The sequence below is a fragment of the Otolemur garnettii genome, unplaced genomic scaffold, assembly GCF_000181295.1.
Source record: "Otolemur garnettii isolate 467f Iridium unplaced genomic scaffold, OtoGar3 scaffold00004, whole genome shotgun sequence".
In the NCBI taxonomy this organism is placed as follows: Eukaryota; Metazoa; Chordata; class Mammalia; order Primates; family Galagidae; genus Otolemur; species Otolemur garnettii.
In genome coordinates, this window is record NW_003852399.1 from 47,405,871 (window position 1) to 47,430,539 (window position 24,669).

General features: G+C 38.7%; 1 protein-coding gene across 1 annotated transcript in view; it reads right to left on the minus strand.

Moving 5' to 3' along the window:
• The window catches only part of ZFHX4 (zinc finger homeobox 4), a 190,642-nt gene extending 168,996 nt beyond the window's left edge, over positions 1-21,646 (minus strand). The window contains exon 1 of the mRNA XM_012810740.2: positions 21,305-21,646. The gene's annotated coding sequence lies outside the window, so the exon portion shown is untranslated. The remainder of the gene's footprint in view (positions 1-21,304) is intronic.
• Between the last annotated feature and the right edge of the window lie 3,023 nt (positions 21,647-24,669).

Sequence of the window (24,669 nt, forward strand, 5' to 3'; positions counted from 1 at the left end):
TACACAACAGTTGAGTAGTCTTAAACTTTAGTGTTTATTTTCAGCCTATGACATAGGCACCGTCTTAATTTTATGAAACAGGCAAGCAACTTTCTTTCAAATCTGGAAATCTGAAAGGACTGGTAACTTCAAGGCCAAGCATACCTTAATTTAAAAGTATCAACACTTTGACATATCCTGACAATTTCTGAAACAAGAGAGGGGATGTTGCTATATTAACACTGCATATAAATGGCTCATGATAGACAAGGACGACCTCAGCCAGGATGCCCCTCCCACCCCTACACACTATTGCATGGTCTTACAGTGGCAGAGAGCTAAAAGAAAACAAAGCAGATTCGCCAATATCACTAACCATTTTAGAATTCCTTTCAAGAAGTTCTTATAGAAGGAAGGCATCCCTGAAGGTCACTAGCATATTAAGTATGAAGAATAGCTTACTCTCTTTACTGTAATCAAATCTAATCTTGTCAGCTAAATCAGAGAGGAAGTGATCAGTTTAGAATACATCAAAAGATCTGAGTAGATTGAAAACGAAATCAAAATTCGTTTTGGTATCTGAGATGGTTAAAATGACATTCTAATTGCTCACAAATCAAACATCACAAAGCTTAGTGTGTAATTTTAATCATTGATGAGCTCCAGGTTAATTATCCTCATGGCATGCGTGCAGCTTTCAAAACCCTCTGAAATAATCTGATAACCATAAGCATGAAAACCTAATAATTTTCTAATTAGTCCACAAGCATTAATGTTTACCTTTGCATTTACCAGTTCAGCACAATGTATACATACTGCAGGCAGCCAACATGCCTAAAATATAATCCCTTGCTGAACTGAAAGAAATGAGGGAGGCAGAAAGAGTACAGAGATTTGGTGAAAGCAAAGGTGGTAAATAAAACTAAATTAATGAAACTAAACTAAGTCCCAGAGCACAGGCTGCTTTTCTCCTAATGGTTAGATAAGTTACTAGGCTCAACGCATATATCTGATAGGTAAAAGATTGGTTTTACAGCTTTGTAGAAAAGTTTCTAAGTTAGTTTTTATTATTATTTTAATGCCAGTTTATCTTTACCTTTACAACAGTTCTCACCCCACAGATACACTTGCTAGAATTATTACACATATTCTAAATGCACCTCAAATGAATTATATGTAACGTGCAGTTAACCATTTAGGCCTGATGCCGAATGGGTAACGCAATGTTTATCTCAGTGTCTCCCTACGTAAAGTAGAGCCAATCTCTTAATTTTACTTTTAAAAAGCCAGACATTACCTTCAAAAAAAAAATTTAACATTATTGCTATGTGAAAAAAATTATGAAAGCCACATTACCAACATCCATTACAAGTCAAAGCAAGATGGTAGGATGTATTTTGTTACAATACTCCCATATAATTTTACATAAAATCACCCATCAATTTCTTATCAATAAGCTACACATTAATCAGGAACTAAGTTAAATAAATAAGCCTCCTATACAATCAAACTTACATTTCATTCTAACACCAACAATAACAAAACTATCTAAGTTGATGGATGTAACTTCAAAATTTTTATTCTGTAGCTATTGACTACAACCATGGCAACGTTTAGTAGGCTATCACGATAGAATCACTTTAGTTCATGCAGTTAAAGTTATTTAGATCAGTAAGTACAGTGACACTGAATATGATGCTAAGTGATTTCACTGCCATCAACGTCAGGCCAGGTCTTTCTTTTATCAATGTGACCCATTTAAGAAATTTACGATAAAGTTTTATAAGTGCCAGTAAAAAGACCACAAAGAGACCACAAAGACAACTGTTTAACTTAAGCCACAGAATTCATTCCAAAATGACTGCATAACAAGTTCACTCACTATAAAAGTTGCTTCACCATTTAAGGTGCTTTCTATTCAGTTTTCACCAATTTCTATTCTCTACTGCCAAACATTCTAATTTTTAAAAGCACTAAAGTCCTCAAGAAATCTCAAAGAGAAAAACCTAACACCATTTAACACTAAATTCAGAGCAATACATACCTGCTGGTCTGATTAAAATATGTGTACACAGTTTTTGGTATTCTCAGTAATTCACAAGATCAGTGACTTTGATCATGTCAAATCCCTTTTTCAGCACTAATGGACAATATGCAGAAAAGAACTTTTATTGCTCGCTCTGCCTTGCTTTCGTCTGCAGTCACTGCTGCCTAAACTCTGCTCTGCTAAATGACCAAACCCACCTACAAGGAGCCTGGCTAATGAAAGGGGGTGCTTTCTGAACAATAGCAGAATTCCTCTGCAGAGTTCCCATTAGAACCCAAAATCAGGGAGGCCAGTTTTACCTCGGTTTTTGACTGGAGATTGTCCCAGCCCTTCTCTACGGTCCAGTGAGACAGTGTTTGTGAAATGATTAAAAAGAAAGTGATCTGATCAAGAGGACAGAATAATGGGAAAGGAATGCTAGGTTAGCCACTCTGGGAAGGGCTGGGAAAGAAGACCAATGGGCTGCCTCAGCCTATTGTTTTTATTCTCGTCTGCTCTTTAGCCATCTGCCTAACGTTTTGAGTCTTTATTGCCTCCGTTTTAAACAGGGTAAAAGTTGTCCACTTACAAGAGAATTCGGTAACAAGTTACAAGTCGAACAAAAAAATAGAAAATAAATAAAAATCCTTGAATTATATCAAGTTTCCAAAAGGTCATCACTGTCTCTGCTGTGGCCTTTTCCCCATTCCAAATCCTCTATCAATATGTCATAGTGAGTTAGGCAAAGACAAAAGCGAGGCACAGTGTGAAAACGGCACATATATCTAATCCTGACAAAGCAATGAATAGACCTTCACAAGTATAATTATACTTGTTTATTTGTTGCCACGTACAGAGAACTGATGAAAAAAATCCATCAAAGTGGTATTATGCAGACACCAAGAGCTTCTTTTCTTTGGTTGCTAAAGCCACATTGAGGCTTAAATTCCTTATTGTTAAATTCAGAAGAAAGAAAAAAAAAAGATTTTTGGCTGGACCTCTTTTTTTTTTTTTTGTATCAGTTGCTGACAGATCTTTTGTGTAAAAGACTGTAGTCGTTCACACCACTACCTCATTTTTACCCATGTTGGAATTCATAATTACAAATCACTGTCCAGAAGCTTTTAAAAGGGTGTGGTTGCTAACCAAGAGAAGAAGTAGTGGCATTGCCCTTTTATTCCCCACAGTCTCCTTTTGATATATCAAAACCCAGGTAGAGTGCCTGCCTGGAGCACCAGTCACGTCAGAATACATCTTGGATCTCAGCGTTTTAAGTTGGTGCTAGTGTTTTTAAGTTACCTCTCTCTGCAATCTGCTTATTTTAGTAGATGTTGAGTATTTCATAAAGGGTTGCATAACTTCTTCCCCATTGCAGTGTTTAAAAGGTTAGTGAGAAGGAAGGCAAATACAAGGATCTAAAAGGATTGAAAATATTAGGTAAAAGGTTTCAAACCCAACTATTAAGAAGCCATTATGTTCCAATGGACACTAAATCAAGTAACTTAACAAGAGCACGTTTTTAGAGGTGGGGCAAGGGGAGCCAAAAAAGCTTTTTTTAAAATGTTTTTTTCTTACAGGATAGAAATATATCAAAGTAAATGTAATCTGCATAGTTAATGTTTGTGAGCTTTACAATTTAAAACAGAAAAGCTGTAATTTTTCTTTGCTGGCAATCTGGAAACACTCTGGAGTTAATTACAGCTGATTCGGAGTGAACCGCACAAACAAAGACCAGTCTATGTCCAGACAATTATACTGCATTAACCAGCTTAGAGCTTCCCGCTGATGTTTCAGGCCTCTTCTGTTACACCCTTCTACCTTCCCAGCACGAGAGAAAATGCTTCTGCAAGGAGGAATTAATGAAGAGAACTGCAAAAGAATGTGTGACGACCTCTCCTGACACGGCAAAAACTTTCCACCCATGTCACGACAAACGGGAGAAGGTAATTAAGATTGAATAGAAGGATGTAACCAAATATAGCCGGCATTTCAAACAGGCCCGTTTTTAAAGAGGGAAAGTTTACAAAGACGAATATGAGTGTGTGAGTCCACTAAGTCGTTTTTCCGTTTTCCTCATTTTTTTTTTCATTAAAATCTAAATGAGCTCTTCAGTGAAGATTTGTTTCCTTCTCTCTAAATGGGACCCTTGTGATTGATGCGAAGTATTCTCCCCCCAGTCTTTTCCTTTCTCTTCTCTCCTCCCCACCCCCCCACCACACCCCCACACACACCCCCACCTCCCAGCCCCCCACCCCCGTTTCCCCTCCTTCTCTCTCACATCACTAAATCTGCAGGGTCTTTCTATGACAATTACATAGTATTAAATATAAGAGTTCCAGAACTATAAGGAAAGGCACCCTTTGCCCATAAACCCAATAGTCCTTAATTTGAATAATTGTGGGAAATAGGAATTTTACTCAATTTTCTTCACAACTTGAATTAAACTCCAGCTACCTTTCTTTGGAGAGGAATCAATAATCTCTCCTTAACCAAATTACACTATTACATGATTCATTTTATTTGTTTGCTTCAGGAAAATTTTATAATCAGTGTACAGAGTGGACCCAATACATTAGCTGTCTTTTGTAAACAAACTTTGAGACTTTTCACCAATCTAGTTGATTTCTAATTTTCTTATGCATTCTAACTGTAACAAAATAGTTTGCATTGGTGTGAGACAAGGGCACGAACTGTAATTATATTCAGTGCCTCTTTCTGATTCTTTCTTTGATACTGTTTTGCTAGTATTCCAGCTGACATTGGGGCTATGTAGTGATTGCTTCATTAAAGGGTAAGGATGTCCTAATCAGCTAAAGTATTACTAGAAAGCTGTTGTTTGCCAATACTGGGAGAAGATACTGCCTTTTTTTTTTCTTTCTTTAAAAAAGAAAGGGTACTTCCAAGGGCCAGGAACCCAGCCCCCAGCCATACTTAGGTATTAATCATCTTCCCTTTGTCTCATCTATGTAAAGAGTAGGAGTAGGGTTAGAATTAAATAACTAAAATGAGCTTTTTAATGTTTCTTCCCTAAATAAATATTAACCTATAAATCAGTCAGGTATTGTATTAAAATACATATAAACATAATCTCTGAAAATATAAAAAAGTTGTGTAAATTATACTCTATTTTATAGGCATCTCAATAACTGACAGAATCATTTTCCTTTCCCATCTCCCTCAATCCCTACCACATTTTAAAGTTCAAGTAAATAACAGTGCTAAATAGGAAGCTTTAAATTGGCAGCCTTCAGTATTCCTTGGACAAGCATGGACTGCATCAATCATTGTGGAGAATTTACATATCATAGTTGCCATATTTTTCATATGTTTATATTTCACGTCTTTAAAATGTAACTGACTAATCTCTTTGGTATCCATCCAATCTAAAGGGGTTTAGTGATAATACTTTAAATCATCACATACGAACATTTTAAAAATTACTCTAAATTAGTTTTATTAAATTACATATAACTATAAAATATTTGACTTCCAAAAGAAAATATACCAGGCTAGCAAAAACTATTACACAGACATACTCATCTCACCTACCATGTAATGACAATATATTCTAATATATATTTGTATCCTTCTTTGTCTATTCATACATAAAATTAATTACTGAACTACTGACAGCTGAATTTTTCAAAAGGAAAACCATTATATAATTATTTGCATGTCATGAGTCCCAACTATCTGATCTCATAACCCATAATATAGTAAGTGTAAGAGTGTGAGTGGATTTTTTATTTTAATAAAGTTATAAGCATAATTCTTTAAACCACTACCAAGTGTCTCTTACTTTATTAATACAATACTTTTAGAGTCTACCAAATACCAGTCTCTTTTTACATCCCATGTAAGTATTTTAAATCACTTTATATTTAAAACCACATTAGAACTAGCATAATAGAGAACGTTAAGTGGAATGCCAAGTTTTCTTCTGGATGAATTATTGGCAAATTTATGTTAGATCACTAAGATTAGTTGGATATTTTATTTCTATTATGAAGAGCCTTTTGTTTGTAGTTTGTTCTATTTGGGTTTTGTTTTTCGGGGTTTTTTTTGTTTGTTTCTTTGTTTGTTTTTTGGCCTGAAAGTTAATTTAACTACTGCCCATCAGTGAAGTGAGCAATTCAGTAATTAACTTTTGTGTTTTAAATGTATGAACTTTAGTTAGATTTCATTATAAACAAACAAACGTCAACCATAATTATAAGCTCCTTGGTTTACCCACATATTATCCCTTTTCAAACAAACTTGATGTCAGACAAATTAAAATCAAGCAGCCAGCAATTTTGAGTTGAATTTTACATGATCTGCTGGTAACCTGATTACTTTAACTTCAATATCATTACAGGAAAAGTATTTCAGGAAAAATAATTACAAGAATTCTAACAGGAGACAAGCTTAATTGTATTGATTCAAAAGATGCATGTTCAGAGGAACCATGTTGAAGGAATAATGTTATCTCAAATCTACAGTTTCTATTAAAATGAAATTGTCCAGCATGAAAGAAGCAATTTAAGATTAGTGTCTGCAGAACTAGAGATACTAAACTAACTAAATAATTATCTGGGCCCAATTATCTTATACTTTAAGTAGCAAAATATCAGTGTGGAGCAACTCTAAGCCAAGAGGTTTGCAGGTTTATTTACTGACTGGTGTATCTATTAGGACCAAGAACAAGTGGAGCTGTCAGGACATAATGAAGGTAAATGATTAGTTAGCACCAAGCTTGAACTCTTCTTCAATGCAATAAGAGTTAATTAAAGTTTACCACCAAACATCAACCAAAGCGGGATGTTGATCAGGTTTCAGCATTAAGTGCAAACAGACAATAGTTGGCAGCAATTAGTGCAGCTATCAAATGACATGCAATGATAATTATACATTTAAAACAGCTAAAGAGCTGGGGGAAAAAACTAATCAGCCTCTTTGACGACAAATACTCAAAGGGCAGGAAACAGGTATCAGATTATTTCACTTTAACACTGTAAATCAATAGAATGAAACAAGAAAGGGTTGTATGGGTAGATTATCTGAAAAAGAACAGTTAACTGGACCCAAAATGAAATAAATCTGCTAGTAGTGGACTATCAAAGATAAGAACTTTGGTAGCTAAAGAAAATAAGTTACTTTTCAATTAAAGGTTCAGAAAGAAGACTGTGTGTAAAGGAAGTTTAGCGTCTAGGTTCTGTGTAAATTCCACAAGGCAACAAGTATTTCACCAAAATCATTGTTATTTAAATTTAAGTCTTAACTTCCAATAATCTACAACACTGTCAAAAGTACTTTATGCCTGAATGTTATCTTTGTGTACTCAAGTATTATTTTCCTGAAAATGTTTTCAAGTGACCTTAAGGTTGACGTTCTAATGCAGCGAAATTTAAAACAGAAGCCATGGATACACGTTTAGTGTACATTATGCAGGTCCTCTTTGGATGTCATTCAAACCTGTAACTCCAATTTTTGATATCAAGGAACCTGCATACAACCTATCCCTTAAAATAACTTTAATGAATTACCTCATTCTTTTTCCTAGTTTCTGGCCTGCAGCCTAGACAATGTCTCCAGAATTGTGCCCATCCTCATGACCCTACCTCCCTATTTTCCCAACTAATTCTGTTATGCTAAGGATTTATACACAGTGTTGGCTAATCCCAATATTTCCCTGGTGCTAAATCTAAGCCATGGCCAACTCCCAGCACAAAAATGTCTCTCTCCAAAAGCCCTTTCGCCCCCTTCAGCACTCATACACTCATTGGTCCTGACATTTTCTCTTGAGCCATGACAAATGAGCTGATGACTCTGATGTGATTGCATGGGAGACCGGCTTTATCTAAAGATATATCATTAACTCTCATCACCATCTCCTAATATGGCTCTTCAGGGCACATGTAATATGTTGTGAAAATCTGAGGAAGTTTTTGTGTGTGTAAATAGGTGCACTGTAAGTAGTCACAAACCAACTTCATCAAAAGAAGAAAGGAGAAGCCAGAGTGGATGAGATGATAGGGGTAGAGGGTGGGCGGGGAGAAAAAAAGACAAGCATTAACTAAATATTGCTCTGGGGATTTAAGAAACTCTCCTCAACCTCTGCCCCAGTGAAAACCAGCCAGCTGACTGCTCTTAAAGGTCTCTTCCCCTCAACACTGGTGGCTGGAACAGACCATAATTTGCCAAAGTGACACAAATGAAGCTTCATAGATAAACACAACTAATCAATCAGCAAGCCAGCACCTTTCTTTCTTTTTACTTGGACCAGGACAGTACCTATTTTATTCTCCAGTCTAACCCTTAATTTCCTATGTTATTAGATCTCCCTAAATTCAGTCTCAAAACCAGGTCTATTTTGAGATCTTTGTATTTTTTAAATAGAAAGAAGCAATATTTTCCCAACTATTATTAAATGTTAAACTCTTCAAGCTCTTTGAGAAGGGAAGCCATTCCATTACCATAAATACCAAAACCTTTAGCTTCATTTGGAACCCAAGTTCCAGTTACGAAGTTCTTGTTATGTACACTATGACGTTTACAGAGTAGATACTTGTTATAACCTCTTCTCTCAATTCATCTGAGGACACAGCCAATCAGAGGCAACTCTAGCATAACAGACCTCTAGAAAGGAGGTCAGGCTTTGAGGTAAAGTGCTATTCACTCTTGGACCATGCAAGGAGCTCTTTATTCCTGTTCTTATTGGCATCAGTCCCCCTTACTAGAGCAAGAACAAAGCCAAGTGCTCGTGTGAGGTTTATGAATAAATCAGAGGTGAGCCACTTTAAGTGCTGCCCATGATTTCCTTGTTGACAGTGAGCACTTAAACAGGCTTCTATGACCAGCAACTTCTGGCAAACTATAATGATTCCTAATCTGCCCCCTGCTTCACTTCAAGAACTAAATGACCCACACCATTTTTCCTGCAAGTTTTCACCTTTCAGACAATTTTTTTTTTGTCCTATCTCTAACAGCTTACTTTTACAATACCGGAGCAGTCAGCCTGTCCTTACAGTTACCATAGGAATTGTAACAATTAAGAAACTTCATTTGCTGGGAAAAATCCCACAAATCAAAAAACCTCAATAACAAATTATTCTCACACTATACAATTTTGAGCTAAGTCAACCTAGCTGAAGAGGACACATATATGATCTCATCACCTGCCCTCGGTAGTTATGTTGCCCAGGAGCTTCAGTTTCCTTATTAAACAATACTATATGCCTTTCCACTACAGCAATCTGTGGCTCTAATATAAAACCCCATTTAGATTGCACTGGAAGATAGTGATAGCTTTCTCTTAAAATTTTCCACAATAAGTCCAGCTGTTTTAAGGTAGCCTATTTCTTCTCAGTACCTACATTTCAAGAAGAGAGAGACAGATTCAAGTAGCATAGTCAACCAAAGTTTTCTATTTATGTTTTTAATGATCATTCATTTATTCATTCATTCCATAGATATTTACTGAGCACAGAGGTCTTGCCAATAATATGTCTGTGGAGACAGTGTTTAAGCAGCTGTGGGTGCTGCCTTCATGGAGCCTGTAATTTATTTGAGGAAACTCTTAAACAAGCGTCATAAAAAATGTTCAGATGCTGATTGTTTTCTTAGAAGAAAGAATATCCTTATCCTGATCAGTAGTTAAAAAATGTTTACTATTGGGCGGCACCTGTGGCTCAGTGGGTAGGGCGTTGGCCCCATATACCAAGGGTGGCAGGTTCGAACCTGGCCACGGCCAGCTAAAACAGCAGTGGCAACTGCAACAAAAAATAGCCAGGCACTGTGGTGGGTGCCTATAGTTTCAGCTACTCGGGAAGCTGAGGCAAGAGAATTGCTTAAGTCCAAGAGTTGGAGGTTGCTGTGAGCTGTGATGCTACAGCACCCTATTGAGGGTGCCAGAGGCCCTGTCTGTCTAAAAAAAAAAAACTGCTCAGTGTCAAACATATTTGTTTCAAGTGAACTGTCAAGTTCAGAACCTCTTATAAATCACCAGAACATAGGTCAGGCACACTTCTATTTTTTAAAAAACACATCTAGTTAGATTTCCCATGATAATATAAATTATAATTTTAAATATGTATATTACATGTATTATGAGATTATTAAAAATAGAAAGATAACAAAAGATAGATACTGTCAAAAATATATATATATTCCTAGATAGTCAAACAAATATGTATTTATATATTAATTAACTTTTATTCTGAATTTTGTCATCTTTGAACAAGGATAGTCCTCCAATGAATAATGCATTATTATAAAAAGATAATGGACTGTGATCTCCTCCAAAAGGTAAACCAGGTGGAAACTTACAGCTTGGATATAAAACATCTTGAGAAAAATTAAGGGCTTTATAACATTATTAGATTATAAATAGTTGGCTCCCTTATCATTCTCTTATTGTATAAATTTTGGTCAATAGAGTATCATGTAATAGTATCCATACTCCTTGCACAAAATATCAAAATATTAATACCAAGTATATAGGAACGTATTTCTATTACATCTCATCTAGTATTGGAAAATCTTCCAATCCAAAGTCTTTCAATAAGACTGGGTCATTTTCAAGTGAAATAAGCACTGCGGTCCTTTCCATTATTGTATTTAAGGGAAAATCTGGAATATTGTTCACCAACGTCTAACCTATTTAAAAACTGGTTTTGTTTTAATTTGCTTCTTTAAAAAATGAAGACCCAGGAGGTGCCTGTGGCTCAGTGAGTAGAGTGCCGGCCCCATGTAACCAGGGTGGTGGGCTCAAACCTGCCCTGGCCAAACTGCAACAAAAAAATAGCCGGTGGTCCCAGCTACTCAGGAAGCTGAGGCAGGAGAATTACCTAGGCCCAAGAGCTAGAGGTTGCTTTGAGCTGTGACTCCAGAGCACTCTACCGAGGGCGATAAACTGAGGCTCTGTCTCTAAAATAAATAAATAAACAAATAAAATAAAAAATGAAGACCCAGGAACACATTAACTATCTAGAAGCCCTCAGAACCAAACCAACTTGTGATGATGGAATGGCAGGTAATGATGTGGAAGACGACCCACCTGTCAACCTAGATATCATCAATGCTACTCAAAATATCTATGTAGATTTCCCTTATCAAATGCTCTTTAGTTGGGCATTACATTAAAACGTGCATTGAGAAAAAGAACAAAAACAGAATATAGGTATTAGATATCAGGTTCTAACACATGCATTTATTTTAATGTTTATTTTGGTCACATGTAATCTCTACAGCAACTCCGATACACAGAGGAGACAACTGAAGCTCAGAAAGATTACATAACTTGGATAAGGTCACTCATAATAGGGATTTAATCCAACTGCCTTATAGATCTTAGAAGATTCCTACTGAGCACTGGATTGCCAAAAGAAATAGATTTTCAAATATCTAAAATGGAAGATAAAATAAAGAAACTCACTTAAAAAGTACCAAGAAACCAGAGTGAACAGGATCAATAATACCGTGAAGCCTTAACTGAGTATCACTCTTCCCCATATGCTAGGCTGCCTCTAAAGCATCCCACAGTTGTCTTCATTTACTTTCCTTACACAGAATGGAAACCTTGTTCTTGTTCACACCATGTTCATGATTATTAAAAATACATTTTAAGTCACTGAGATCATCAGTATTTTTATGAATCATAGACTCGTCTTGGCCACTTACAGCACCTTAGAGTCTAACCGTCCTACTTAATGCAAACATATGATTAACAGGCCAGCAGTAAGAAGCCACCCAGATTCCACTTGGCTGCTTGCAGTAGCAGGGAACTCACTCTCTCAAATGTATCATTGTTGTATTACCATTACACATTTTCCTTCTCTTCTCTTCCACCGCCTTCACATGCATTCACGCAACAAACCCGTTTCCTAATAGGCCATATAGTTGAGTTACCAAAGGTCCTACAGTTAGAAAATCTTAACATTCTCTTACCTTGCTGATTAACTCACTGATAAGTTCTGAATTCCGTATCTCATCTTTTAAAATGAGCTAGTTGAACTGAATGACCCTAAGGTAGCTCCCAGGCACTAGCATTTTGATAGTTTCTAATAGGTGCCTACTCCCCTACCTGCTCTTTTTGCTGAGGTTGTATTAGCCTAGTTTTAGAAAGCAAACCAAATTTAGTCTACAGAGGGAACATTTCACAGGTTACAACAAATAAATGCATCTAAAGAAGAAAGAGAGGGAATAACAGGGGAGAGGATAGAAGTAGATGTGTGTGTGTGGCTGTATAAACACTCCTAGTAAATAAGAACGTTAAGGAAGATGAAGCACAGTTGTAGCTACTAAACCAAAAGAGACGGTTCATTCTCATTCTCCATTAGTGACTTCAGGAACTCAAGTATTCATATTGACTGCATTATTCATAAATGTATGGTTTTTTTTAAAGTTACTAAGAACTGTATTTTGGAACATCCATGTTAGTAAAGTACTTCAGGCTTAATGAAAGTACTTTGTGAAATATAGTAACAAGGATTGGGCTTCATCAACTTGTTCTTCCATGCAATTTTTAAGATTCTCCAAAACCTTCCCTTTTAATAAAGAATTGTTCTTTGTTTTTAACGAGACAAACAGGTGGCTCCTATGTTTTTGTATTTTAACACTACTAACGCTATAGGTTTCTTCTTTGCAATAAAGGAAAAGAATTTTATGGACGGAGGCAAAATGCATATTTTAGCTCAAAAGTCAGTTTTTCCTGATTAAAATGATTTAGACCTGAGTAAATATTTGCATAATGCTTTCTGTTTTTATAGCTAGGACACACTCCATCCTATAAAGTTTGTCATTAGAGGTACCTGCTATAATACCTCCCATCCAGGAACTATCACCTGTTGTATCTTCAGGACACGCCAATATTAGAAATGATCTATCACCTGAATTCATGATGCTGATGTGTGAGCCCAGACCTAAGTGACCAAAATACCTACTCCCAACTTATCTTAAACCCTCAGGGCATAATCAAGTCAGTCTCCCCATATTCTTAAACTTTGTTTATTTCTTCTAATCTCTGGAATGTTAAAGTGGCCAATTATATTAGAGGGAACCTGTTTATTAAATATGACGTTAGTGTTAACACCATTTTTTATCTTGAGTGCAAATATTCAAAAAATGCCTCCAAGTGGCAAAGAGTTTACTTCATTCACAAATCTTTAAAAGAGTAGCAGAGTGGAGAACAGTCACTCCTGGACTGAGGATTGTATGTCAAATGTGAAACTGTATCAAACTTTCAAGGCAACTTGTGAACCTCTGAAACTAGGGAATTAACAGAACATCAAATCCAGCAAGATCACAAGGGGCACAATCCTTATGCAAGAAAATAATGCCATTGAGCCCTCATTAAAAGCCCATTTCATCCTTCGCCATCAAAGACTGTGAGCACACTAAGATCTTGGTTATATCATCAGGGATAACTAAAACAAGTGCCAAGAGAAATTATGCACTTTTAGTTCTCACATGTGTCCATCTGTTCACATATAAACATATATTCTGCTTTCTGTCTGATTCCTAAAATCTTGATATCAGAATACCCTGGGCTTTTGCCCATTTCCTAAGAATGCAGACATCACATAAGCTACTATTAACCCATGTGTGATCCACTTCCATGGTGGCTGGAAACCTGCCAGTTGCAACACATGGTGCCTGGTTAACAATGTCTTAAAATATAAATGAATTTATTTTTTAAATTAACACATTTTCTTATGGAAATACCTTAATAAGCCCTTCTGCATATAAAAGAATAGCCTCCATGTGGATTTTTTTGTTCTTTTAAGACTTTTTTCAAGCCCATCATAAAGTCAACCATAAAAGTTTTTGAAACAATCCAGAATTTCTTGACAAATTTTAAAAAGGACTCTAGTAAAGACTTTTGGTAACTATATAACAAAGATCAAACAGTTTTCCTTTACAATATGCTATGCTCAAGAGGCAACCCTTACGCTCTAATTCATGTGAAAACACTTCTGATTTACCAAGTTTCCATCTAACCATCTTAATAGTACCTCAACAACAGAATTGCTAAAGTGATGATGCAAATGGACCCTCTACACAGTCTAACAACAAACAAGTTAGATTAATATCCGGTGGAGTCTTTTAGCTCTGCTGCAGGGCGACTGTCAGTGGGTTGTTTGTAGTGACCTGAAACTAGAAGGAATTTATTTAAAATGTATTCACATAAATAATTATCTGCACTGCATTTCATTTACCTATATACAAAAGAACCATTTCCCACTTTTGAAAGAGTCAACACTCATGCTATTTTAACTGCCCTAATTATTGTTGAAGAGACATCATGAAGAGCCCTGATCACATTGTCAAATGATAACCAGTTACAGCCCTAACTAGTGACAAGAGAAAACCCTACTATAAATGTTTCCAATGAACCTATACTACTTAGACATTTTTAAAAGACTTATCTTTAAATGAAATGTGCAAAACACTTAGAAAGCAACACGAAGACTGCATTCAGAATTTTATGAATTAAATGCTAAGAAAATAATTCTGGATCCACTTTTACCATCCCTTCCCAGCTACAAAACCTGATAGGCCACTTAAATCACTTAACATTGCCAACAATCAGAATACATGACTCCTTCTCAAGTAATGTGTTCCACCAATTGAGACAGCTCTTTATAATTGATGGGGGAAAACACACACACACACACACACCCCATATATATATATATTCCATCATTAACTGAATTAAATATCCATGCCATACTTTTGGCCTCTTACAAAATAACTGTTTCTGCCAACAAAGTCCCGGGAATTCTTGATCCCCTTTAGTCAATATTTGGCTACCCTGACATGTTTCTGGAAACTCTTCTACATACAAACCTCTGTTGATCACGCTCTACCTGCACTACTGTCCTACGTTACTTCCCAGTGATGATGAAAACTCTGGCATCTTAGAAAGTTGCTGAAATCTGAGCCCCTGCTTGTTTTCTCAAGTCTTGGACAAACATAACTTTAGAGAGAGCAGAGCATAGACAGAAAGAAAGAGAAGCAGCATGTTCATCTTCCTTTCATCTTAGTCATTCAGCCAGCCATTCAGGGCCCTATTCAACAGAACTTTCATTATGCAAAAAAATGCTAATCCTTTTCCGATGCTTTCACACTTGTATAAACCCCCATTCCTTCAACTGAAAAGCAATTATATCAGTTTACCTTTCTGTCAAAAACAGGATTAATATTCCAATAACAGAATCTCTTTTCTTTTCCTATCTTTTTGCTTTAGGAAACTAGAGATTATTAGCAGAGGCATTCTTAGAACAAGAATACATTATTTTAAATATGATTATGTTAACCAATGGGTAGAAAAGGGAGAATAAGAATAAGAAGAAAAAGTCCTTCAGTTCCTGCAGAAACTCTTTTCTCTGACAGAACTGACCTTCCCTTTATAGATGCCCAAAGAGAAAGAGACTTACTCTGGTCTATTAATCAGAAACAAATTATGAAAGAATGTAGCTGGACTGGTTGACACTATCCCGTCTTGGGAGACTCAGTAACAGCCTAGTAACAATGTCCTCTTCATGGGTAATGAACAGCCATGACAAATGGGGCAGAGAAACTATTTATTTGCATATGCAAATTTTCACACAAGGGAAACATGTACAAACAAGTGTCATTGTAAGGTGGATTAGGCAAACAACCTGTCTTTTTAGGACATTCTGCAGCCCAGAACATTAGTCAGCACAATTAAGCCAGTCTCCATGGAGACTAATGAAATTTCACCATGGTATGAGTTAAATTAGATAGCTAGTTATGTGTTTCCACAATCCAACTTGAAATCCATTATTGTTTCAGAACAATACAGCAATTGTGCCTAGCTGATCTTTGCCAGCTCAACAAGCTCCTAAGTTGACAATTTGCATATGTTAATATAATTAAGCACTAATTACATGAAACTTGTACATAGTCACATGCACTTTCCCTGGGCGCTTCTCAGTTTGAACCTTGGCCAAGTCTTTAACCCTTACAATGGTCTTGGGGGGGGGACCCTCTGCCTGTGGGTACAGCCCAGTAGGCAGACACAGAAAGACTCCTCATTTATAAACACAAAGCTTAACCTGGCTTCTCATATTTCCAGCAACAATGACAGAAAATATTTTGTAGTAGTGCTAGAGACCAGGGTTAAAGAAAATGAAGAGGGAGGAAGAATTAGTCTTTAAAGACTGAGAAGGAGTATCTTTTCAGGGGAAACCAGTAACATTCATCTCGAGAAAATGTTAAGAAAACTATTCTCATTGACACTGTCGAACTTTAGTAGATGAAAATGGTTTGACAACAGCAAAAATTGCAAGTAGGAGAGGGAAAAGGAGTCAGCAGCATCTAATGAGCTTTACATAAATATATGCAGAGGCAATTAAGCAATGTTAATTACTATGACAGCAGTTAATTGAATATAATTAGATATTTTAAGCCACCGAATAAAGCATAGTTAAGATTAATTTTATTGAGATTAATTGTAAATAAGGATAGATTAACTCCGTGTTTTGACAGGCATAAAAAGTAGTTCTGCAAATTAAGCAGGAGCATGGCCACCAGTCCAAAAATCATATATTATTTTAATGTCACACCTCAGAATCATCTCCTCAATAAACATGACTTTTCAAACCCAAACAGACAGGAATCTTGAAGAAAAACAAACAGCTTGCAGAGATTAAAGAGCCTTTTGTCCTTTTTCATGTGCATTTCTTTTAACAGACTAAATTAAGCGAGTCTGGTGTACGTTTTTTAGGAAGGAACATTTCACACTGAATGGAAAAAATGTTCTATCACATATGAAATTCGTGCAGCTGTGCGGAACTTGGTCCAGATGGTTTAAGACTATAAAACACTACCAAATGATAGACAGTAGGCCTTCCCAAGATTATGTGATAAAGTCCCAATCTTTTATTTTGATCCCCCCCATTTCTGCTTTGTATTAATTCCAATCAAATCACATATTTTCTTTTACAATTGAGTTTCCCTCAGATTGTATTAAGAAACATTGTACCTACTAAGTGCTGGAAACAAAATGTCAGAAGAATTGAAGAAGGCCTCATTTAACAGGTAACAGCTAAGTCATTCAGCCACAAAATGCAATAAGAGCTACAACAACAATGTATGCAAATGACACCACTTGACTATTACTCTCACAAACAATGGTTTCTAAAAATACTTCTTAGGAAAATATTGGTAAATGGAAATCCTCTCCCCCTCGATCCTTTCACACAAGCTAATTCATGCATAATCTTTAAGAAAATTAACACAGTCCTCAAGAATGCTGAACAAATCACTAATAAGAAAGGAGCTTCAATTGATTTTGAAATAAATCAATAGGTGATTAACATAATATTTTTAAAGCAGGGGGATGTATATGTATATTACCTAAACATATATATTATATTTCAATACCTTTTAGCTCATAATCAAACAAGGGCTTTACACTATTGAGCCTAGTTCTACACAGCCTCACAACTTCTTTAGGATGCCTTTAGTCTTTTTAACAAAAATCCTAAAATGGTCTGTGAAACAAGACTACCACAAGTCATTCTACAGTGAAAGATTTTAAATCATCCAGCCTCTTCTAATAGACTTGAGACTTATTGAGGTAGAAACCATAAAAAATGAAGAAGGGAAATTTAATCCCTGAAATATTGATTTGCACATTAATATCATATAGGCAGAGGGCAATTTGGCTTCGTGGAAATGACACATTGTCGACCCTTGGTGAAGTCAGAGCCAATCTAACTGCTGAACATGTCTGAATCTCAAGAGTTATTAAGGGCTTCCCTTCTTGCCTTTATGACTTTTCTTCAGCCTACCAATGCAATCTTAAATGTATTATCTTTAAGAAATAATTGTAAAACCTCAGGGGTTTTCCAGTTAATGGAAGGGAGGCCAAACCACATCAGATTCTGAAATGCAACATTAAACCCTTGCAATCAACAAAACCACCTCAATTCTCATCCATCCAGTGCTGGATCTAATATTGTTATTAGAGATAATCAAATTTCATTGTGTAAATTTAGGCTCATGGTCAGAATGGAAGCAGTAAATTCTGCAATATTAAACAGTGATTTTTCTCAGCTTCCTTTATGTTTTCCTTTGCTGCTACAGCATCTTTTAAAATAATCCAACTAGCTCAAAATTAATGAACAAATTTGGGCTCATCTGCTAAAATCTGCAAAAGATTACAAGAGAGCTGAACATGTTTGCCTCATTTTTAACTTTAAGTGGCAACTTTCACTTCACAGATCCAGAGCCCACTATCCCTGTCTAACCCCACAGTTGGTGCTATTGCTTTAACTTACACAGCTGGTTTACCTGACCTTTCTTTGTTCCTTGGGTACATTTCACTTTTCAGATTTATGGTATCCCCCCCATATTTCATTGAACCCTATCTTCATTACCATAAACATGAAAGCACTCGAATATGAGTTTACTTTTTTAAATCCAAAAGTAACCAGCTATTGAATAAATACTTTCCCCAGTGATGCTTTTCCTAGTTTATTCCATAAATGTTAAAACCATTTAAAAAAAAATAACTGTATAAGCCTTATGATCCCCACACTGAAGCCAGGTGCAAGAGGTTAAAACAGCTGGCTAGCCATCTTTTATTTTTGTGTGACTTCCTGCTGATTGAAACCACAAACCTTGAAAACTATCGAATATTCCCTTAAGGATTTTTTTAAGATGAGGAAGGAAAAAAGAAAATCTTCATTCTCCTTAAAATGCTCCTTAGTGGAGAAGAAATACTCCTCAACACAGTCACAGAGGTAGTGAAATAATTCCGAACATCTCCTTTCTGTTTTATTTAAACCATCCTTTTAACAATTTCTATATACATTTGTTTTTATTCTTCAGTTAGAAAAGAGGAAAGAGAAAAGGAAAGAAAGACAGAAAAAAGAAAGAAAGTCTGAGCTTGCTCTGTCAGTTTTGCCAGTAAATATAAAGTAAAACAAGTGTTGATGGCACCGAGAGTGTTACATACCCGGGCTGTGTTTTTGCATTGCTCTCAATGGAAGCGATCGATGCCCGTGTCACTGTCGCGTCCCAATCGCAGCCAAGTCTCAGCCTTAATCTAAGCAACACCCGAAAAGGCAGCGGCAGCCGCAGCCTCTCCCTCACTCTTCCATCCATCCACCCAACTAAAAATATAATACTACATATGAGCTTTAACCACTCCACGTTTATAGGGATCAAGCCACTGAAAATCCTGGAGAACACAATAAAAAAAAAAAAAAAAAAAAAACTCCTTCTGTCTCTTCTCTCTCTCTTCCTCTCCCTCTCTCTCTCTCTTCCTCTCTCCTCTCTCTGTCTCTCCTTTTGCCATCTACATGATCCTTGATTAAACATGGAACACAGTTAATAAAAAAAAGGGGGGGGGGAAGGACTCAAGGAGAGGAAATGCAACTGTCAGAAATTGGGACGGCCAGATTTTCTGGTGAACCTGCCTCTGTCTGAGTCAGTGTCAATCCACCATCTTCTGCCAGTGAACTTGTCTTTGGGTTTTTGTTTGGTTGGGGGGGGGGACTGTTGTTGTGTGTGTGTGCTTTTTTGGAAGGGGGGAGGGGAAAGGCAAGGTGGGGGCCAGAGGTGGGGGGAGTAGGGAGAATGTGTGTGTCTGAGTGTGTGCTGAGTGTGAGTGTCTGTGTGTGTGCGGGGGGGGGAGTACATGTTTGCGATCTGAACCTTTGGTACCTACAAGGAGGGTGTCTCACGGAACGGTAGCTAAAACCTCACCAGAACCGCGCGGAAGTGAGGAGTCGCGGCCATAGGCGCCGGCCGAAGCCTCCTCTCTGGGCCGGACCCCAGCCCGAAGGTCCAAAAGGAGCCCCCCGTCCGGATCACAGGTAACAAAAGAAATACAAACCAGTGCACCGTCTTCTAGGGGAAGGGGGACAGATGGGGAGCCTTCTGTAACTTGAGCTTCGGCAGAGAAACTTTATACAATTCCATGAGAAATTTTATTTTATTTTATTTTTCTAACAGAAAACAGCAGTAAGGCGGGGGGGTGGGAGGGGGCGGACGGAGTAGAAGTAGAAAGAAGGCGAGACCCGGCGCATTTCAGCCCCTTTTCCCTGAGCTGCTCCCGGCCTGAAGGCTCGCTTGACGCCAGGAGAAGCGAAGGAGGTGAAGTTCATTTGTAGACACGGAACCCTTTTGGGGGGGCCGGAGAATGAATCAGTTCTCACAGACAGCCACAGCCCCTCAATACTCAGACACACAAATGCACATGCACACGCGTGCGCGCGCGCACACACATGCACACACACACACAGTCCTTGCCCTTTGCCAAAAAGAAAGGAAAAGATTCTTGACCCCAAGCCACGGGAGTCTATCCTCCGGTCTAACGCGCACCCGGCGGCGAACGCGCCCGGAGCAAGCTGCCGCCGCTTCCCTAGTCCCTGGCCCGGAGGCCGGCGATCCCGCCTCCTAACGGACCTGCCTTCCGTTCGCCCGAGCCCTCGCCCGCGCAGCAGGAGCAGCCCTCGGCCAGGCCCGTGCCGCCGCTCCGGCGGGAGGGTGTCTACCTGCAGCCCCAGCCCCGGAGCTCGTCCCAGCCTCTTGGAATCCCCTCCCTGGGAAGCACCAACCCCCGGGCCTCCGCCAGCCCGACGCACTAAGCGCCCTTCGGAGAACTTGAGAAGGGAAAAAAGGGGTGGGTGGTAAAAGAAGGAAGAAAAAGGAGGCTGAATAAGGGAGGGGGAGGGTAAAGCTGGGAAAGAGCAGGGAGAGAGAGGCTCAAAGCTCCACGGACCCAAGTCCAAACTTTCGGAGGATGGGCGCGGAGAAAGAGTCATCCCGAACAGGGTATAGGGGCGCAGGGCGAGCGGGAACCCCTGGCAGTGCCCGCACCTCTGCGGAGCTGACAGCTTTCTCCCAACCACGAGAATGCCCCAGGCTCACGATGAAGGCAGAGCCCGAAAAGACAGGAAAAAGGAGAGAAAACTGCCCGGCCAAACGTGGAGGATCCGCCACTTAATACAAAAGTTAAATCCCGAAAAACGGAGCCCCCCTAAAGAAAGTGGAAAATCGGATCCCTTAATGTCCCCTCCCTCCCTCAGCGGAGAAAATCCTTGAGCCAAAAAAGGGGGAAAGAGATAGGAAAGGGGGGCAGAGCGGAAGAGATGGTCGGGATGAGGGGATGTGTGCGAGAGCGAGCGAGAGAGCTAGGGGCAGAGAGAGAGAGGCGGAGAGGGAGAGGGAGAGAGAGGGAGCGAAATATCAAAGATTGTGCAAGATCAGGCTGGAAAGATAATCGATACTCGACCTAAATTTAACACAAACTACTCAATAAAAGTTAAAGAAAAAACTTACTTTCCATTTCCCCTGCAGTTCCTACTCGATCTTCGCCTCTTTTTTGTTTTGCTTTTATTTTACTTACAGCTGATCACATCCAAGTAAAACGAGAGGGTTCATTAAAAAAATAAAAAAAATAAAAAAATAATCCTCGAACTTTATTGGGTGAAAATAAAAACGCTGGAGCAGAAAGTGGGGGGCATGGAGCGGTCCTCGGGGGTCCGGGAGGAGTTAAAGCCTGTGCCGACCGCGGTCTCGCTGTTTGGTTGTGAAGGGGTTGGGAAAAGGAGGAAAGGAAATGAAAATCCGATATGTCTTTATTCTGCTAATTATTATCGTTTTAGCCCTGTTTAAAAAAATGGCTGATTAAGTTGAGTGCGCATGTCTTTGTGTGTCTATTCCCGATATGCACTCTGGGAATGAGAGAGGAGAGCGAGGGAGAGGGAGAGGGAGAGGGGGGAGAGAGAGGTGTAATTAGTGAGGTGATCAACATTCCCCAGACTGCAAATGACGCGCAGCCCGGACTCGGAGCAACCCGGGAGCCTCGCAGCTTCCAAGGCTCTGAGCGCTGCGGCTGGAGCCCCCGACGCTGCAACCGCGGAGAGGACACGGGATGGGGACCTCCGGGGCTCGCACCCCACGCGCCCCTGCGCGCGACTCCCAAACTTCATTAGACACACACACCCAGACACACACACACACTCACACACACACACAACAAGGAGAAGAAAATAAAACACAGATACCATCAAAGCTATGCCCTTTAACCATTTGAGATTTTTGTTCTATTTTAATGAGGCAAAGTAATTATTATCGGACCAGAGATTTGTTTACGAAGGGGTTTTAAGCAGAAATATGAATTAGGGCAATGAAGAGCTTTTCTCTGCTTAGTTTATTCTGCTACGCACATGAACGCACTTTAATGGCGAGATGCGGGGACCAGTGCAAATATGCAGATGTATGTAAATAAAGAGTGCCTGGTTGTGTGCAAATACCGCTAAGCCCAACCTATTTCAAAAGAGGAATTGCACTCTGGATCCGTAGGCACGCTCTTTAAACCGTATCTTTCTCTTGCATACGCAGGAGAGAAAAACCCAGGACGTGGGAGATGGAAGTGGTTAGTTTAGGCAAAGTAAACTTCCAAAATGTACTAAGTGATGGCTGCAAGAGTGATATTGAGGGTACAGTTCTAGACTTTATGTAATAGTCTTTAATATTCTAACAGAATGGCATAAGTTCAATATAACAACTTTAAGAAGACTTAGGAAAAAATCTTTCATCTCTCAAGCCTATTGAGTTTTTTTTTTTCTTGAAGCACGTTATGATGAATTTTAAAACCCCACTACAGATCTCATTAGAATGAAATATACTTAGTATTTTCTGGTGCAAAATTTAAGGTGGCTGATTCTCATCTGAAAATCTAATTATCTCTTTCCAATATCACAGATGTGAATATGAGTGACACTTTCATTAAAAGATAATTAACTAAAACTAGGAATAGACATACTTTTAAATACCCCCTACTGAATATGGAATATATATATATATATGCATTGCTACTCAGCATATCAGATACACTACTACACCACAGGTCACAAGTAGACAACCTCTATGAAATATTTCAAAAATAGGAATTCTAGAGAGAAAGTGAGAATAACAAATCAAATGAGTTAAAAACAGGAAATACTTGCAATGTCCAGTTTCCTGGACAGGTGAGGCATCAGCTGCTTCTGACTTGACAGGCCTTTGAAGTTCTGGATAGCCAGGATCTGCTTCAAAACATTGTCTTAGGCCTTAAGCACCAAATCTACCAAATACCAACAGAAACATTTATTGCACAAGCGCTCGGAACCACAGAAGCTGCAAACATGCATTTTCCTGGGCCTAAAACCTTGTCTTATCAGGGAACATTTGGAAAATCCTAGGACTGATGCAAATGGATTAAAAACCAAACAAAACACCTGGGAGGATAAAAGCATAGTCCTCAAAAGAGCAGACCTAGGCCCAGATCAGGAAAGCTGGTTGCCTTCAGCAGCTGGCTAAGGTTATAATGAAAGTCCAGAGTCTTGGCGTGAAGGAAAAAAAAAAAAAAAACTAGATATGGTCTTTATTAAGAGAAAAAAGCAAATCACCACCTTAGGAATCTGGAGTCGGTGCATGTACTAGTGTTTTAGAAACCAGGACTACTAAACGTTAACAGAGAGAAAATTATGTCTCCAAAGACTTCATTCCATTTCAAACTTCTTTGGGAAGAAATCTGCTCAAAGTGGATGGCTTTCTAAAATTTAAGTGAACTTTGTTTACAGCCCCACCTTTACACAGCAACTGCATTACCAATTTGCTAGCGGTATCTGGTTGCACCTCAGTGGGGTTTATCTGTGTGCCTTAGAAAACACACATGCACACAAGGGTAAAATTTAAATTCCCTGCAACTTGTGAGTAAAAAAAAGGTGTTTATGTAGCGTTACTGTTTACTGAAAAACACCCCAGAGAACAAAAATTCTGGCTTAAAAAACCCCAAACTATTTGAGGTACATGCATGGGGAAGGTGAGTGGGGGGTTTTAAAGAGACTGAGGGGAAATGAAGGCAGGGAAACTTTCAGGTTCAAATCAGAAAAGATCAAGCCCTTTGCGGGAGAGGGCTCCATGTACAAGCTCACTGATGGAAAAACCATTTCCTGCGATTTCAGACGGGTAAATGCCTATGATGAAGGAAACACCTGAGAACAATAAGTCTGTTTCAGGCTCAGGTGAAGAAAGGGGTCTATTTCTGGCATGGAAGAATAGGGAAATGATGATCATTTCATTTTCAGGTTCTTTATTTCTTTTGCCCTTTTCTCCCAGAAACATCATCAATAACATTAATGTCATTAATGTCAGACCAGCAAACATCAAATCAGGAAAATCATTTAAAAATTTGGTGGCTATTTCTCCTCTATGATACCACCCCCCCCCATCTTTTCTGGGAAAACACAGCTCTGTGTTTGTGTGTGTGTGTGTCTGTGTCTGTGTCTGTGTCTGTCTGTGTGTCTGTCTGTCTGTGTGTGTGTCTGTCTCAGGCTGGGGGGGCGCGGTTATAGAATACTGAGTAAGAAAACAAAAGAGGATTTGTAGAGGGGGTGTTCACTTTTGCAATCCCTTCTGCTGGCGAGTATTCCTCTTTTTAACGCGCGCGCACGCGTGTCTATGTATGTGTGTGAGTGTGTGTGTGTGTTGTTTTTAATCATCTCTCGTTTTGTTTCACCTCGTTCCAAAGAAGAGAGGCTGGGAATGAGGGTCGGGGGTTAATAGGCTGAGGGGAAGGGGCAGAGAGGGACTAGCGCAGAGTCAAGAGTTTCCTCCAGGGCTTGGCCTCGGAGCGCGTCAGCGCGGGGAGAACCGGA